The sequence below is a fragment of the Cupressus sempervirens genome, chromosome 5 (genome assembly GCF_028749045.1).
Source record: "Cupressus sempervirens isolate cs-2001-9-10 chromosome 5, ASM2874904v1, whole genome shotgun sequence".
In the NCBI taxonomy this organism is placed as follows: Eukaryota; Viridiplantae; Streptophyta; class Pinopsida; order Cupressales; family Cupressaceae; genus Cupressus; species Cupressus sempervirens.
The window spans coordinates 773,240,061-773,258,378 of NC_143122.1; the positions used below are offsets into that span (position 1 = coordinate 773,240,061).

General features: G+C 34.6%; 1 pseudogene; it reads left to right on the forward strand.

The window, feature by feature from the left end:
- Positions 1–14,967: 14,967 nt before the first annotated feature.
- On the forward strand, positions 14,968–16,715 carry LOC149558215 (uncharacterized; annotated as a pseudogene).
- Positions 16,716–18,318: the final 1,603 nt, after the last annotated feature.

The window sequence follows — 18,318 nt, forward strand, 5'->3', positions numbered from 1 at the left end:
AGAGAGAGAGAGAGAGAGAGAGAGAGAGATGCAAATAGGAAAAAAAAACACACATTTTATATATAATGATATACATTTATAATATATATAAGGTTACATACATATGCCCACATATATATTAAGTCAAATTAAATCATGTAATCCTTACCAAAATTGAACTATAATCTTAAACCTAATTAAATACTAGACCAATTTTACCTAAAATTATGATGGTGAGATGGGGGAGGGGAGAAAGTGAAATAAAGATAATAGACAAATGGATGTGTGTGTGTGTGTGTGTGTGTGTGTGTGTGTGTGTGTGTGTGTGTGTGTGTGTGTGTGAGAGAGAGAGAGAGAGAGAGAGAGAGAGAGAGAGAGAGAGAGAGAGAGAGAGAGAGAGAGAGATTATGAGGATGATATATATATATAAGAGATAGATATGGGGAAGATATGGTGATAGGAGGGAGTGACAAAAAGAGTGAGTGGAATATAAAGATATACAGTGAGTAATTATAGGTGTTAGATAAGATATATTGGGGACGAGGTGAGAGACATGGGTAGATAAAGAGGATAAATATGGGGAGAATGAGTTGATAGATAGAGAAAGAGAGAAGGGGGGTGAAATACTATAAGAGATTAATTAGGGGGATATAGATGTGTAGGTATAAGAGATATAGAAAGGGAAGATAGATTGATAAGAAGAGCAAGAGAAAGAGTGAGTGGAAGATAAAGAGATAGAGTAAGTAATTATAGGTGGTAGATAAAATAGAATGGGGACAAGGTTAAAGACACGAGGTAGATAAAGAAGATATAAATGGGGGGGAAATATGGTGAGAGTAAAGAGCTGATTAATTATTAGAGAAGTGGTAAATAAGATAGGATAGGGACAAGGTGAGAGACATGATGTAGATAAAAAAGGTAAATAGGGAGAAAATATGGCAAGAGTAGGGAGATGATACATAATAATCATAGCCAAAAGTGAACCCTATTAGTAATTAAATGTTGGGCCAAATTGAATAATAACCTTAAACCTATTAAAACTATAGATGATGATGAAGCCTAAGCATAATACTAAATCAACTAAAAACTATATCCTTAACACTAAACTAATTTTAACACTAACTATAAACCTCAATAAACTCAAACTCTAAACCTACTTAGAACCATTGACATTTTTTTGTATTAAACTAAGCAGCTACAACCCCAAACCTAGTTTAAATTACACCTATTTGTCAAAGTCAAAAATTTATCTTGTACATAATAAAATTATACAAATTCATATTATAAAATTTGTTTAGTAATATTATATTATATAATAAATATTAGAATTGTATACTTTTAACATCCCCTTAGGATGCTACTACCTATATACATATTATATATTTATATAATATGTATATAGAGAAAGCTAGATATATCGAGGCTTTAATTTATCCAAAAATTATTGATATTAAAAAATTAAAGCCTCGATATCTCTCAGCTTTCTCTATATATATTATATAAATATATAATATGTATATAGCTAGTAGATAAGAATAGATGGAAATAGTAATGCAAAACTTTTATAGTTAACAAAATTATATTTTAAAATGTATTTAAAAATAGAAAATAAATAACTATTAAATATTACAATTTTCTTAATTAAAATAAGCTATATTAGAAAAAAAAATTAAATATATCTCTTTAAGAAATTGTATAAATGTTGTGATCTGTGATCCACCAACTTAGAGAAGATTTTTTCAATTTTCTTGGTTATCCTAATTTTGTAAAAGAAAAGTAATGGAAGAGTCACAATTTTTCCAATGAAATTTTCTTATTATAAAAATTATAAATTTGTATATTATGAAATATTTAATTCCATCATTATGAAACTGAGTTTTCAAGCAATGAATGGTAAATGACTGAAATATTATTATTTAGAGTCCAAAAATAGAAAAATTAAAACTAAAAACAAAGATTGAAAACTCAGAAATTTCTTATTAATTTTTTTTTAAATATTAATCAGTTCATATTATTCCTTTAAATTTTATTTTTTGTGGTCATTTAAGGTTTGATTAAAAATATTTTAATCTATATTGTTTCTCTACAATCAATTTATATGCATTAAAATTGTAGTTTTTAATTTAATTAAACACCAAAGTAATAAGGATTTTAACTTAAATCAAGATCAAAATTATCTTTGCTTTTATTCAGCTATAATATCATGCAACTAATAAAAAAATATTGCTTTGAACAGAGCTTTTGATTTATCCAAATTATAAGCTTTGCTCAAATGAGCCCTATGTTGTGTCTTTGTGTTTCCCAGTGCACGTTCTATGTGGCATGTTGAATGCCTACACAATTTGCATGCATTAATGTTGTAGTTTTTAATTTAATTAAACACCAAAGTAATAAGGATTTTAACTTAAACCAAGATCAAAATTATCTTTGCTTTTATTCAACTATAATATCATGCAACTAATACAAAAATATTTCTTTGAACAAAGCTTTTGATTTATCCAAATTATAAGCTTTGCTCAAATGAGCCCTATGTTGTGTCTTTGTGTTTCCCAGTGCACGTTCTACGTGGCATGTTGCCTACACAATTTGCATGCAACCTAGGTGTTGCTTAGCTTCAATATTTTTTAATACATAAAATTTCTTGTAGCATAGTTTGAAGAAGACAATTTTTGGGACATGATGTGTAGTTGCAAGGAATGCCAATGTTGATGATTGTGATGGAGGGGAGATCTGACATAATAGATTTTTTTTTAGAATTTTAATCTTGTAGTTTTAAGAATGGAAGCATTTCTTAATGATTGTGGGAACTCGGGGAGAACTTTTGGGGGCTTTTGCCTCTGATAATTCTGCCATAGTTGCCTCAAGAGTTAAAGCTAGGGAGAAGCCAAAGTGCATAGGGGTTTGGAAATTTATATCCAATGGAGAGAACGGGCAGAACATTATTACATTGGTGTCACAAATTGTGCTTCTCATTGTTATTATCTTTTTTTTATTTCTCATTACTCATTGCTTTTGTTTTGATTGCTCATTGCTCGTTGCTGTTTGGGATTTGTAAGCAGTACCACTTGAGAGGTAGATAGGGTTGCAGATCCCAGATCATGTTGTTCCTCTATGATTTGGAGAAAACATATTTTGAGGAAAAGTGAATTCCACCACGTCATAGTAATACCAAGGCTAACATTGTGTCTGTAAAAATTCTTCATCGTGCTATTTAACAAATGCTTAAACATCCTCTATCTGGGTATGAACCATACCATAAATTTAGCTTATCAAAGACATGAAAAAACCACCTTATAGAGCAACCAGGGATGGCACGCCTAGAAAAATATTATTATGTAGCTTAGTGAAGATTGCTTACATTATTTTTAGCACTTTCAGCCAATAGCATAATATGCTTAAGTGTCAATAGAGGAAACCCCACTAATGCAGAGCCCTCTGTATTTACCTTCAAGGAATCTTAGTTCAACTCAATGGATTCACAATAGGCTGGTACACCCTCAAGGAACCAAGAGCATCTCAAAGATTACAACAAAGAACCCTAACATTATGCACCAATAAAGACAACATCTTCATTCACACAATCAGATTTCTATGTCTGATTACATTGTTTATAAATTTCATTTCCAAAGTTTTCTTGCCATGTCCTTTGGAATAATTGTTCCAAATTAGGAATAACAAAAAATATCCAAAGATGAGCCAAAAACAATAAAAAAAATTGCAAGTTATATTGTCTATACTTAGATCCATTATCTCTTTCATAAACCAGAAATAAAAATAGTAACCCTGTCTAAGGCATCAAATATATTTCACAAAAAAGATTCAAATGACACCAAACCAATTCCAAAGTATCCATTTGTGAGTATAGTTTATAAATATATAAGCCATTTATTTTTTCAATTCATAAATAATTTTTCAATCACAAATCACTACCTTCATCTCGAATGGATATCTTTAAAAACCAGTGTCCACTAAAATGCTGACAACTTTCACAAATCTGCATAAAAATTACTCAAATCAAAAGGGAAAGAAATTTAATTCACATATATTTTCAAATAATATTCTTAGAGGTCTTGATTCATCAAAATGTATCCGTACCAAATGCTGCAACATGACTGTTTCCTGAAATTCTCAAATCTGCAAATACTAACTTTCACCAAAATGTGTTTAACTTCTTCATTTCTAAATGAAATAAATTCAAAAAAAATAAAAAAGAAATATTATTCACTTCTCTATCCAAATATATAAGATTTACATGGTTTCCAGGCTGTACATGCTCGTACAAGACCTGGAACCAACAGTAAAACTGAAAACCAATCAAAATAACAACTCAAGATATTACCAAATTTTGTTTCAAAATGTATCTCTTCCTTTCATTAATGATTTGGTTTTACCATAAATCTATTTTTATAGATTTTTTGGTTGGTTATAACTTCCAAACCACCCTTTAAACCAACCCATTACATTCTTTTAACACTTTATGCATTTTTACATTTCAACTTTCATACAAACTCAACCTAGACAAACATTATGACTCAAATGACTTTAGATGGATGCCAATAGATCCATTCACCTATTAAATAAATTTTTTTATATTATTTATCATGTTAAGACCTCCTCTGAAAACTTATTACAAATGGCTTCTCTAGCTTTTATATCTTTGCTCTCTTGAAATTAAGGTGCCTCTGCACCATACTCCCAACCTTGAAAAGTTTCCAAGTCCCTTGGAAACATGGAATCAATAACCTGCAAGAAAAAATATTAGATCAAAATCCTCATCTTTACCTTCATTTTCCTTTGCATCTTCATGCCTTTTCTCTCATCAACTTACCATTCAAGGACACAAGACTGTCCTTAAAATCACTTTCTAAAATACTCCTATCAGTGGAGCATCAATGGTTACAACACCATGGCACCTTATTAGTAAGAGATCCATCTTTACCATTGCTGCTTTAAAATCACCACAAAAAACTCTCCCCTATGCCTCACCTAGGATTCCTCCTCTTTTTCTCTCTTTCTAGTCTCTTGGCAATCAACTAGACCATCCATGGCCCTTGACCATTCATCTTACCCAATAGTAGATCCTAGAAGATGCCTCTCTCTTCACATTGCACCTTCTACTCAGCTTTATCTCTATTGGAGAATGGTTATGATAGACCTTCTCTTGTCTACCCATACAACCCAACCTTCATATGTAGCAATATGGATAAGCACATGCAACCAAAACTCATCAACAAAACAAACACCAATTCTTCAATGACCTGGTGTGGATTGCCTCCCTCGATGCTCTACCCACACACTCAAGATCTTCAAGCTCTGCTACCAATCTGATGTAGAGCCCTCTGTATTTACCTTCAAGGAATCTTAGTTCCACTCAAGTGATTCACAAGAGGCTGGTACACCCTCAAGGAATCAAGAACATCTCAAAGATTACAACAAAGAACTCTGAAATTATACACCAATAAAGACAACATCTTCATTCACACAATCAAATTTCTATGTCTAATTACATTGTTTATAAATTTCATTTTCGAAATTTTCTTGCCAAGACATTTGGAGGAATTATTCAAAATTAGGAACAAAAGAACATATCCAAAGATGAGACCAGAAAATAAATAAGTTGCAAGTTATAGTCTCTGTACTTTGATCCATTATCTCTGTCATAAACCAAAAGTAAAAATAGTAACCTTGTCTTGGGCATCAAATATATTTCAAAAAAAAAATTCAAATGACACAAAACCAATTCCAAAGTATCCATTTGTGATTCTAGTTTCCAAATCTATAAGACATTTATTTTTCCCATTCATAAATAATTTTTCAAGCACAAATCACTGCCTTCATCTCGAATGGATATCTTTAAAAACTAGTTTTCACTAAAATGCTCATAACTTTCACAAATCTGCATAAAAATTACTCAAATCAAAAGGGAAAGAAATTTAATTCAGATATCTTTCCAATAAATATTCTTACAGGTATTGATTCATCAAAATGTGTCTATACCAAATGTTGCAACATGACTGTTTACTAAAATTCTCAAATCTGCAAATACTAACTTTCACCAAAATGTGCATAACTTCATTTCTAGACGAAATAAATTTTGAAAAAAGCCAAAATAAATCTTATTCACTACTCTATCCAAACATACAAGATTTACATGGTTTTCAAGCTATACATGGTCGTACAAGTCCTAGAACCAACACTAAAACTGAAAACCAATCAAAATAACAACTCAGGATATTACCAAATTTGTTTCAAAATGTATCTCTTCCTTTCATTAATGTTTTGGTCTGACCATACATCTATTTTTATATATTTTTTTGGTTGGTTATAACTTCCAAACCACCCTTTAAAACAACCCATTACATTCTTTTAACCCTTTTGCATTTTTGACAACATTTTATGCACTTTATGCATTTTTACGTTTCAACTTTCATACAGACCCAACCTAGACCAACATTATGAATCAAATGACTTTAGATGGATGCCAATAGATCCATTCACCTATTAAATAAACATTTTTATATTATTTATCATATTAAGATCTCCTTTGACAACTTAATACAAATGGCTTCTCTAGCTTTCTTATCTTTGTTCTCTTGAAATTAAGGTGCCTCTCCACCACCCACCCAATCTGAACACAGAGTCAATTGGCCATCGTGTACTGCAACTAAAGTATTTCTACTATTGAAAGAAAGGGCAAGGGTGGGGAACTTAGGGTTACTATAGCCGAAAGGGATAACCATTGTGATGCAAATGCAAAGGTGTGTGAATGCAATAAAATCTAGTGGGGGTCAAATTGGAAAAACATACGATCTATTTTCAAAGTTTTTTGAGCATATTAGGGTTAGTGCAGGTGTGGTATTGAACATGTTTGAGGAAATTGAGGGAAATTTTTTGGATCATGTGCGAAGGTCATTTGGCGTGCCTGTTTGGAGCATCGGCCTTGTTTTGAGCAGCCCATCGGGAGATTTTGAAATGGGAGGTGTGAAGGATTGGATGGATTGTCGGGCTGCCAGATCAGTTGTTTCTATTAACTTTGGCAGCAAGTTTGTGCTTTATGAGGAACAGATTAAGGTTGTTTTGGCAGGTTTGGAGGCTAGTGGGCAGTATTTTCTATGGGTGGTGAAGAATCCTCCTAGGAGTGAGGCGCTACAGACTGATCTTCATCTGCAGGAGTTTTGCGAGCACACGGCGGATCAAAGGGTTTCGATACTCAAATGTGTTTCATCATTATCTATGAAGTTGCCTTCCAGAAATAAATGTGAATGGAAATTTTGAGAATTCTAAAGTTTCTAAAACCATCCGGCGAAGAAGCTTCCAACTTTTAATTTTTTAATTGTAAAGTTAAAAAGTATGTTACTTAAACTCAAACAAATAGATTTTTTTCATTGCTTCAGTCAATGATAAATCAGAATAATGGTATTGACATATTATTAAAAATAAATATTAAAAAGTGACTACTATGTATTTGTTGAAGGAAATTTAATACTTTGTTTTTATTGGTCAGTTGACCAGTCAAAAAAGAAATTGGTATGCAAACAATTCCAATAGTTACAAAATAAAATTAAATGACTTCCATCTCTTTCTACTTATTTTTATGTAGATTACACCTACATGACTTCTATAAAATTCTATTTAGAATTTAAATTCCTATTATTTAAGTTACAATGGTTATGTACATTAATCTAAATTAATTTAATATTAACTAGAAAATGTATAACTAAAATTGTTTATGGTTAAATGTAAAAAATAAGTATTTATTTGTGTCCAAATTATAATCAAGATATTCAATGTAATGAAGAATTTAGTTTTTTAAGTACATCAAACATGATGGTTTTGATATTAAAAAGCTACCAACATTCTTAAATATTAAAAACCCCCACGATAAAGCATTTTTGAAACTACTACTAGCAAAAATCTTGAGAATGTCAACATTATACATAAACTTGGCCAAAATATTCACAGTGGTTATTAAACCCATCCAATAAAAATTAATAGAGAGAGCCCTTTACCAATCAAATGCCTAATAAACATAGAGAAAAAGAACTAAACTGAAAGCATGTGAGCAAGTGCTAACCCTCCTTTCTCTAGTTCCTTCAATTCTCCAAAAGCAATCACAACTAGTCATCAACCAAGAAGTCATATAGTGAGTGAGTCATCTCCATGTCTTTACCATCATCAATGCCTTCCTTGTTAGTGTACATGAGGTAGAAGGTGGTGGCTTCTGAAAGCATTACCCGCACAGAGAGATTAGCAACCCTGTAAAAATTATCTTCTAGCTCCATGTTCTTCTTGGCCAAATTAGCAATGGACTTTTCTAGCTTCTCAATCTCTGGGTTACCCTGCTCTTTGACTATTTTTCCCATAGTGACCCCATACGACTAGATGTGATCTCTCGCCATTTGTTTAGATTTCTACCCACCCTCTCCCCTAGTAACCTCCGCTTTAGTTGGATTGCACAAGTTCTTGATTTTATTAGGAAAAGTAATTGTACCTTGTTCACCAACATTCCCCCCTTTCTCAAATCTAGGCTAATGTTCTCCATTTTTAAGGTGTTAGAAACCATAGAGGGAAAAGGGTTATTCAGTTCCTCCTCCATTAATTCCTCATCTTTAACTTCACTATCTTTTTCAACCTTCGCCTACTCTCCATAGTTCTTTTTAGTGGCTTTTCGTTTGGGTCTAGGGCCAGACTTTCTTCTACAATTTTCAGTTGAGGCAAATTTATCTAGTTTAACTAGACTAGGGCTAGGCAAGGAATTTTCTCTCTAAGTATTTTTCTCGATCTATTGGTTTCATTTCTAATGGTTGTGCCAATATTCTCGACATTTAGGACCTCAACATTCTCCATTTTGATCTTTTGAGAAGAAGCAATAGGATCCCTATCACTCTAGCCTTTGGGTGGAGGGGGAGTAACTTTGACCCATTTTAGTGATTTTCAGAGGTGAAGGGCTCTAACCTAGGATTTAAGGATGAAAGGCTTTGTGGAATTTAAAGAGGCAAAAAATCAAGGCTTAGTGATAAATAGAATAGCTTTCTTCCTCTTTTCTTTTTTTCCTAATGTTCCACACACAATCTTCCATGGAATGTAAAAATAGATATGGAAAGGAACCATACTCCTTATTCCTAAAATGGTTTGGCATGGATAAGTGGTAGTAGTAACACACCTTGACACTATCTTCCACAATTATGTATGGCATGATTATATAACAAACCATATCCTAGAATTCTAAGAGATTTTCACAGGAAAATCTGTAATGGAAATGAACAGGGTCTTCATCAGAATGAAAAACTTTCTCCATGCTTGTCACATTCACCACCCTAGCCTATTTCCTTCAATTTTTTTCCTTCCAATGTCCAACTAGTAGCATTAGAAATTAGCTCCTATGTAACCTCAAAAGAGGCCTCGTTAATGTTAACCCACCAGTTCTTCCATGAGTCCACAAACTGTTAGGTCAACATCTCATTGTGTCCTTCAATACTCTTCATGAACAAAATAAGCCCACCTCTCTTCAAATGTGTCCATGTTTCCTTATCCTTCCAAACAACCTCTTCAATTTTGGGTGGTTTGATTCTTTCATTACTACTCTCCATAACTTCCTCCTCCCCAAGCCCAATGATCAGATCATCCTCTCCTTCCTTCAACTCAATAGCCATACCCTTCACTAACTTCAATAGTCTACCCAAAAAGATAGAGCCAAGCCTTCACATGCCAGACAATGCAACTTGGAAAATCAAAAGTCAAAATTGTTCACCAAACACTTGGTTTTCACATCATTTACTTCAAAATAAATTTTGTTACCTAGACATCGAGTCATAATGCTTCTATAATTCCCCTTAAAAGTTGGCCTCAAAATATTGAAAGTGCCTTTCTTAGATGTAGCAGAATATCATTCCAAATCTTACACTAAAAACTAAGCTTTTATTTCCTGTCACAAGTTATAGTTAGCAAATTAAAGGAAGAGTTAACTCCACAAAAAATTATTGACTCTAGCACTTTGGCTAAAGTTAGTGCCATCATGGCCCATCCAACCATATTAGGTAATAATTTAGTGGCCCTGAAAGTACCCATCGCTCAATGCATAATGATGGAAGTGATCCTTTTATTTTTAATTAAAGTGGGCACCATTACTTCAAAAGGCTTCTTTTTGAGCTAGTGATTTAATCACCACCGAAAGATCATACATATTTTCCCAAAATTGAACATTAATAGCCTTGTGTTCGTACCCCGCCAGGTTTTCCACCACTTGATTTCCTTCCCTATAAACTTGTTGAATTTTGACTTGATTAATCTTGTTCAGAAGAATTTGGACATCTCTAATAATCGACATGGCATACCGGCTCATCTTATTATCTCCCTTAACAACCTCAATTACTAATAATGGATCTTCCTTCATTATCAAATTATGAATTCTCATGTTATGCACTAACTCCAACCCCCATAGGAGTACCAAGGATTCTAACTCATTACTTGAAACATTCTGATATTTCTTTGAATATCCCTTGATCAAAACTCCTTGTTCTTTCTGGATGATTTTTTGGATGATTCTCCTAATCGCAACTCCACTCCTCCTTGACCCATCGAAGTTCAATTTACACCAATTTAGGGGAGGTGGCTACCATATGATGTTTAGCCTTTTTTGGATCCTTGAATTATTGACTTTCTCAATTAGTGGAGATATGTCCCAAATTTATGCCCAACTACTCTCAATATGTGTGAGGAGTGGGGGGACAATTTCCATTTCAAAGTCAAAGAACACTCTCTGATCACACCCATCATTATTCAAGTAACCACTTGTCTAAAAATATAGTTATTTTTCTCCTTCCATATGTTCCAACACACATATGGGGGAATGGCCTTTCAAATAATTTTAACGAGGGGGTGGTATGAGGGGCTTTGCCACGCTAAGTTGCATTGATGAACATATCTATTAAAAATCCACAAGATCTTAGGTTGGTCAAGGATTCTCTACTAGACCTACATAGAGTAGGGGCAATGGATTAAAAGAAAAGGTATAGTCTCTTCCTCCCCATAGCATAACACACACTAATTTCCCATTTGAAAGTTGTGCCTCTTAAGATTATCAATAGTGAGAATGCTACGATGCATAACAAACCACTAGAAGAAGTTGATTTTGGGGAGAATATGGGAATGCTAAACATTCTTCCACTCCATGTTGCCCACCTCCCCTCTTATGCTATTGTAGGCTGATTTCACACTAAAGTCCTATAGGCATACTGCTAGTCTCCCCAATTTTAAACTTCTAAATCAGCCCATCAAAAGTTTTAGAATTACGAGCTTTTCTGAAGTTCAAAAGTGAGTTTAGATGTTTAAAGTTTTAAAGTTCAACATCTACAATGTAAAAAAAAAGATTCAAAGTTTCAGTTCAGGATTTGGGGTTCAATTTAAAAATAAAAGTTGCTAACTTCAAGCCTTAGAATCTCTTGCTGAAAGCTGAAGTGAAGATTCACCAAGATCTTGTTCAAGGAAATAATTTGACACTCGAAGCTCCCAAAAACAGAATCAATTCTATAGCTCACAACTCAAATCTTGTCATATATGGCTTTGATGGATGTTTGATTATAATAGTGCTATGGATAATGTTTCTAAGATTAGCATGGCACAAGTAACACATTCATTTCAAATCATTGCAGCAAAATGACATCATGTGAGTCCATAATAGAAAACTTGATGCAGGAGCATCTTGAATTTACTTGGTGACTACTTTGGAGTTCATTGGAGGAGGCTCAGTAGTTTCTTTGGAGGATGTTTGGACTGGTACTCGGTCAAAGAAGGATTGGAGCTCAGCATGGCCTTTGGAGCTTGACATGGTCTTGGAGCTTGGTATGGTCTTAGAGCTTGGCATGGTCTTGGTTTCTTGGCATGGTCTTGGTTACTCAGCATGGTCTTTAGTTGCTTGGTATGGTCTATGGGACTTGGCATGATCTTTGGGCTTGGCATGGTCCTGGTTACTTGGCATGGTCTTTGGTTGCTTGGCATGGTTTGGGGGGAGTTTGGCCTTGCATAGGAATTTTGTTCCTGTTGCAAGTCATGTAACTAATTTTCTATAATGAGTTAGTGGATGAAAATTTCAGGGATTTAAGAGGGCCTAGATTTCTACCTACGGTTTGAAGTACAATTTCTAATTTATCCAGAACTAGGAGATATCATGATTTTTCTAAGACATCAATTTTGAAATTTAATTGTTGTAGGAGGTCGACTTTGGCATTTAATTTGTATTTTGGGCCAACTTGTGGCTTAGATTAGTATAAGTAGGGGTCGTGGGGAATTCTTTAGTCATTATTCATTCACTCAGAAGAGGAGTGGGTGTGAGAAGTAGCTGAAGAGCGAGTTTTCCTAAATCTATGAATAGAGTGCCGAATGTGAGGTAGTTTACAACAAGATTGTGATGGAGTTATGAATGTGTGGATAGAGTGCCGAATGTGAGGTAGCTGACACTGGGATGAAGTTGGAGTAGAGCTAGTAGCTGTGGCTTGGAAAATAAGGAGATTTCTTGGTGGGCTTGCAAGCACAAGTTGAGATCATCCTTGGAAGTTTCTAGCAGAGTGTGGATCTGGACTAGCTAGGGTTTGGGTTTGGATCTTGAGGGATCTTGCAGAATTATTACTTCCTTTGTATCTAGTCGTAACTGGGAAGGGCTTACAGCCCGACACATTGCATGTAATCAGTTATATTTCTGAATCAAGAATTGTAATTTGGTATCAGATCTAGCATTATTATTTCTTGTTGTTGTTCTGTTTCTGCTGCATGGTTGTATTGCACTGCATCAAAACTTGATCACAAATGTTATCAAGGCTAGCTGGATAATACATGTGTACAAAATTTTCAAAAGGAATATGTATTGTTATATCTAGTATCTATATTCTTCACACTCTTTTTTGAATTACTGATGAGAACTGGACATGTAGTGCTTGCATGCGTGTAATGTGGCCTCAATTGTAACACACACACTTCAACATGGTCATTGTATGTAGATTCATCCTGGAATGAACATGAGATTGTTCACCCAAGAATATTCCTGCAAGCCGACCTGTTACCTTCTATCTAAAGGGATTTTGCTTATTAAATATCCTTAGATTTGAGATGTAAGCAACTAGACCCTCTAAGAATGAAGGATTTAAAGAAATGCTATTAATCTAAATGAATGTGCAAAGTATTCTAGGATGAGAAATGCATTGTAGTCTAAGAGCATGTAAAGAAAATTATGCTAAATGTATGCATTTCTAAAACTATATGAAATTAAGCTAAGAAATATATGAAAATTGGCAATGAGCTATGTGAGTGCAAAATGCAGCAGCAATTCAATAAAAATTCAATTCCTCTCCTAAAATGAAGAATTGAGGGTCTCTTTAATAGAAATCCTGAAATTCTTCAACGGTTGAGATTAATTCCAATCAATGGATAGGATTGAAGATAAGGTTCAGTCATGGTGGAAGATTCCCAAATTAAAGAGAGTTAATTAGCTCAGATATGAGTGTAAGAGTCAGTCAGCTCAGATAGACTTTAGTGTGAAAGCAAGTGATCTGGATCACTTCTAATTTGATCAGTAGTTATCTAGGAATTCCCATTTTTGAAGTGAAGAGTAGACTTAGGAAGAATATTTAATTTAATAAAAAGAGATATGCTCTCATAAATACCTTTTCTATTTAATTAAATAATTTTATTTAATTAATTAGAGACACTTTTCTATCTAATTAAATAATTTTGTTTAATTAATTAAAATAGGCATATTTATTAAATTAAATAAATTTAACCTCGTAGTACATTAGTCTTAGGAGATAATTTAATTTAATAAAGTATGAATACTTTAGATTAAATTAAATTTAAATCAAATAGGTTTAATGTGGCTAATATGAGTGAGTACTATAGGAATTAAATAGGAAATATGATGAATGCAGATTAGGGTTTTGTGCATTTGACAATTAAGTCAAGTAGCACATGTTAGAACAAGAATTTGCCTAATGAAATAGGACTTTAGCAATTATCAGGATAGACCAGAATTGGTATAATGGCAATGAGCCAATTTTGAGGTATTACAGTGCTAGATACTTTTCATTTCTAAAGTTGAAAGATATTCGATTGATATTAAACACAGTTTGAAAATTGTAAACAGTAATGGATTTATACTTGAATGAGTTCCATCAGACATCTTGTTTGCTCAGTTGGACACACATGGCAGAATAGGTCAGTATTGTGTGGACTACAAGTTCGATAACATGTCATCCAACCTAAGTTCATAGAAGGTATAAATATAGGTACGAAGATATATCTTGGGTCTAGTATCTCGGAGAAATCTTTGAGAAAGAAAACCAAGCATTGTTTGGCAAAATGCTCGTAGATCTCAAACTCATACTGCGCCCACATTGTTGAAGTGGTATTTCAAACATCCGATGATGGTGGACAACATGCAGCTTATAATTCAATTTAAAGACACCAGACACATAGTCGACATATGAAACTCGATTGATAGAATGAAAGGGAAAGTCGACAAATTTTAAAGACATTGCTAGCCTGCGGATGTGGAAGACTCAATGCCTGAGTTCGTGCTTCAAGAGAGACACCCGCGGCCCAAAGGAGTTCAGAAGATATTAATGGAATGAAATTAGGCTTCAAGCCCACCTCATATGATGAACATAAGTTATGACCACCGGCGTCGGGTTTCACCTTTGAGATACTAAAGTTTCAAATCTTTTCACAAACGAACAAAAATTGATATCTGTCGAGCTCTGTTTGGAGTGTGACGACCCGAGCACGAAGAAGTTGCTTTGGCAGAAAATGCCCTCTCATGCTCATTTTCCACAAGGAGAAGCTATTTGCTTATTTTCCGCAAGGAGAAGCTATTTGCTTATTTTCCGCAGGGAGAAGTTATTCACTCATTCTCCGCCAAAGAGAAGGCCATGCGGGTGTGATTCAGAATATGCTAGTTGATATACACAACCATTGGAAATATGCAGAGGCTGTGAGAATAAAATGTCAGATTCGCCAACAATTGATATGGATAATGTCTATCTTCATTTCGAAGGTGATGAGCCACAGGTAAAAGTGGACAAGCTAGCCTCAACTAAGACACAGCTACCTTATGATTACTATTATTTGGAGCCAAAAGAGATCGTCAACAGTGCTAAAAATTTGGGGGAAGTTCTTCGTGGGGATCTCATTGAGAACTCTCCTCACGTGTTTGGGATGAGAGAAAACAAGCTGCGCAATTACGTATGCTTCAAATGGAGATGGGGTTTCAAGCTCTAGATTTCTTCAAGTTAAATTGAATGAGTGCATTCTTTCATCAATGACTAGGCGATCCGTTGCAGCACATCCATGGCATGACCTTGAAATCGGGCCAGGAGCTCCTTCAGTTTTCAGTTGTGTCATCGAGATTGCGAAGGGCTATAGTACCAACTATCCAGGGTTATGAAGATGCTGCAGATTTCACAGTCACAGAGAGATTTAAAAACAAGCGTGCAGGGAAATCTTGTCTTCTACTTAAGTTTGGGCTATATTGGATTGCTTGGAATTATCATTCTTATTATCATGCACAGAACCTGGGGACATTGGATAAATGGTATGGCCATGGCATGCTCAAATACTTTTGGTCTTGTTACGGGTGTTTTTCTTCAAGAATATGGTTTGATTGAAATTCCCAGGAGCATTTGGAGGAACGCAAATTGGATCTACCGACAGAAAGTTTTGTCGCATCGAGTTGCTGAAATGGCTGTTAAACTTGATGATGCTCATCAAGAACTTTCAAATGCAATTGTAATTGCACAGGCTACTTCAAATCAAATGTCCAAGCGGGATCGACTACGTCCCTGTATGGATGTTATTGACAATATGCTAGCACAGATGAGTAGAGAAGATCCAAACTTCAAACCATCAGGAGGAAGATTTGGAGAAAACGACATGGATTATGATGCTGCTGAAAAATCAATGGCCACCCTTAGGCGTCAACTAAGAAGAGCTAGGGAGGAATATTATCGTTATAAGAGTGAATATATGAGCAACGTCTGCGAGGCTCTTGAACTTGAGGACACAATTAAGAATTATGAACGTGGCAGCTCCACAGATAGGCGCTACATATCAAGTTTCCGACCTCCTCGCACTGGTTCTCTTGCACAATACCTAGATGTGATTGAGTGGGTTTGGCTGTGTGTACTCAGGCAGCAGCTTGAGAAAATTCTGACAGTTCTTCTGGGTTCTATGTCAGCTGCCATTCTCTCAGCAGAAGCCATATTATTGCCAAGCGGGGTTGATCTTTCCCTATTTTCTATACTCATCAAAGCTGTAGGAAAGCAAGAGATGCTAGTGCAGGTTATTGCATTCGTCCCACTAATGTATATGTGCATCTGCACATACTATTCTCTTTTCAAGCTTGGAATGTTCACTTTTTACTCCTTGACACCAAAACAGACAAGCTCTGTAAGCTTGCTTATGATATGCTCAATGGTAGCTCGATTTGAAACTGAGGTTGAAGATACTGGTGGTTTTGATCAATCTGGCTCAATAATCCTTTAAAAAAAGAGAGAACTTGGCTAGAACAAGGGCATGCAGTTGGAGAGCAAGTAGTTCCATTGGCCCGAAACTTCAACAATTTGAGTGAGGATATTGAAGCAGACAGTATAGGCACGCGTCTTGACGAAGTTAAAGAGAGATTGAATTGGGCAGATGCCGATATCATACGTTTTACATCAGACCTAATTAACAAGAGTAGACAGATGATATAGTGATTCATTTTTGAAAGCTTTTGAAATCTCAAAGTGACATGTGGCATGCTTAGAAAGTGAAGAGCTGGTCATGATTAAATTTTAATAACCGAAGAGGCAGAGGAATCGAATGGTCATGAGAGAATCAACCAGTCACTTGAGAAATTATTCTTATGACAGATCTTTTTTGAGGAGGGAGGATTCTTTTCTACAAGGGTAGGTATTGTCAGGGTAGAGAGGAGACATAAATTTTGATGTATTTAGAGGATTTTGTATTCTGATTTTTGCAATGAATTTGGCGAAGGATTAGTGAGAAAATAAAGTCAGAGTATTTTTATTTGTGGTGTTCAATACAAAGAAGTTTTATTTTGAATTGGAGTATTTTTTTATTACTTTTTCTGATTATAATCAATTGGAGCATGGTTGTATTTAGTTTTGAACACTTTCATACATTTTGAGTAAATGGCCAAAAGGTTGTAAATCAGAGTATTTTCAACTATTCCTATTGCAAAGATGAGGACATTTAATCTTCTTTTCATTCCAATTTCATTGCATTTCCACTTACAATATTCATTTTTGCATTACCAATGTCGAGAAGACATAAGAATTGTGGGTTCTTGATATTGGCTAGGTTTAGGAACTAAAATCTGCCTGAGTTGGTTTAGTCTAGGGCTAGCTTGGTTTTTCCTCTTTTGTTCTCAGGTTAAGAACATACCCAATTAGTTTAGGAACTAGTAAATTCATTGAATATCATTTGATAAGGGAGCTGTATCTTTCAATTCAAAGGAAATCTATTGATATGAAGATAGATTATCCAACTATTGGTATATGGTTGTTTTTCCAAATTTGGGCATTTGAGAGTTAAATTAAAAAGAACCAATCTGTTTACCAACAAGTCCCCACTTAGATTCTTTTCTCATATAAGTTTTTCAGCCTCCAGGAAGGAGGGGATTTAGATATCTTTCAAAAGGGATCTCAATTCCTCATACACAGTGTTATCTATAAGGTTGAAATTGTCCATATTAAAAGCCTTCCACTCCATATTACAGATATAATTCTTCACCTTTTTACCATGCTTTTTCACCCCCTTCTATTCTAAAAGTAGAAAAATTTGTGTGAATTAGAGGAGTATCACCCACCCATATATCTTCCTTAAAGAGGGATTTCAATTGAAAGGTCCACCACCCAAATATTTAGCTATCATAATTTGACACCAAGAGGTCAAATTCTAGGCTAGTCTCTAGCTAATCTTCATCATGAGGTCTTTTTTAAGATCCCCAATTCTCATTAGGATTAGACTCCCTTGGGATGTAGGTATACACACCTTTTCACAACTAACTAGGGTCAATTTCATCTTCTCGTCCATACCTAACCATAGGAAATTCCTATGGATCTTTTCAAGTACATTTTTGAACTAACTAGAGATTTTGAATAAAGAAAAAAAGTAGACATGGGTTCCCTATAACGAGGCTGAAATGAGTTGAAGTTTGCCAGCATTTCTTAAAACCTTACCTTTCTAGCCTACCAACTTCCTCTACATCCTTTGCACCATAGTATTCTAGAATTGGGGGGTAACTTCCTTGACTGTAAGGGGGAGACCTAGATAGGTTTTTTGGAGGTTTGC